The sequence below is a fragment of the Triticum aestivum genome, chromosome 6D (assembly GCF_018294505.1).
Source record: "Triticum aestivum cultivar Chinese Spring chromosome 6D, IWGSC CS RefSeq v2.1, whole genome shotgun sequence".
In the NCBI taxonomy this organism is placed as follows: domain Eukaryota; kingdom Viridiplantae; phylum Streptophyta; class Magnoliopsida; order Poales; family Poaceae; genus Triticum; species Triticum aestivum.
The window spans coordinates 446,576,506-446,578,176 of record NC_057811.1 but is presented as its reverse complement, the minus strand read 5'-3'; positions in this window follow the sequence as shown (position 1 = coordinate 446,578,176).

The window sequence follows — 1,671 nt, the reverse complement described above, 5'->3', positions numbered from 1 at the left end:
CTTCAATTCTTGTCTTTCATGTGAGCATCATTGAAATCTCTTTACCTAGCTAGGGGCGTTAAACGATAGCGCTTATTGGGAGGCAACCCAATTTTATTTTTGTTCCTTGCTTTTTGTTCCTATTTAGTAATAAATAATTCATCTAGCCTCTATTATGATTGTGTTTTTTTATGTTCAAATTAGTTTTTGTGCCAAGTAAAGCCTTTAGGATCTTCTTGGCTGATTGTTGTTTGATCTTGCTGATAAAAACAGAAAGTATGCGCTCACAAAAATAATTATCATCTTTTACCAGAGAGCGATAAAATACTGATTCCAACTGAAGTAGATCATTATACAAATTGTCCTGGTTGTCCTAATTTTTCAGAATTTTTGGAGTAACCGAAGTATTCGAACTATCCAGATTGCTACACACTGTTCTGTTTTTGACAGATTCTGTTTTTCGTGTGTTGTTTGCTTATTTTGATGAATCTATGGCTAGTATTGGGGGGTATGAACCATAGATAAGTTGGAATACAGTAGGTTTAACACCAATATAAATAAAGAATGAGTTCATTACAGTACCTTGAAGTGGTGGTTTGTTTTCTTATACTAACGGAGCTCATGAGATTTTCTGTTGAGTTTTGTGTTGTGAAGTTTTAAAGTTTTTGGGTAAAGATTTGATGGATTTTGGAACAAGGAGTGGCAAGAGCCTAAGCTTGGGGATGCCCAAGGCACCCCAAGGTAAAATTCAAGGACAACCAAAATCCTAAGCTTGGGGATGCCCCGGAAGGCATCCCCTCTTTCGCTTCGTCTATCGGTAACTTTACTTGAGGCTATATTTTTATTCACCACATGATATGTGTTTTGCTTGGAGTGTCTTGTATGATTTGAGTCTTTGCTTTTTAGTTTACCACAATCATCCTTTCTGTACACACCTTTTGGAGAGACACACATGAATCGGAATTTATTAGAATACTCTATGTGCTTCACTTATATCTTTTGAGACAGATAATTTTGCTCTAGTGCTTCACTTATATCTTTTTAGAGCATGGTGGTGGTTTTATTGATCTCTCATGCTTCACTTATATTATTTTGAGAGTCTTTTAGAACAGCATGGTAATTTGCTTTGGCTATAAAATTGGTCCTAATATGATGGGCATCCAAGATGGGTATAATAAAAACTTCCATATAGAGTGCATTGAATACTATGAGAAGTTTGATACTTGATGATTGTTTTGAGATATGAAGATGGTAATATTAGAGTCGTGCTAGTTGAGTAATTGTGTAATTGAGAAATACTTGTGTTGAGGTTTTCAAGTCCCGTAGCATGCACGTATGGTAAATGTTGTGTGACAAATTTGAAGCATGAGGTGTTCTTTGATTGCTTTCCTCATGAGTGGCAGTCGGGGACGAGCGATGGTATTTTCCTACCAATCTATCCCCCTAGGAGCATGCGTGTAATGCTTGGTTTTAATGACTTGTAGATTTTTGCAATAAGTATGTGAGTTCTTTATGACTAATGTTGAGTCCATAGATTGTACGCACTCTCACCCTTCCATCATTTCTAGCCTCTTCGGTACCGTGCATTGCCCTTTCTCACCTCAAGAGTTGGTGCAAACTTCGCCGGTGCATCCAAACCCCGTGATATGATATGCTCTATCACACATAAGCCTCCTTATATCTTCCTCAAAA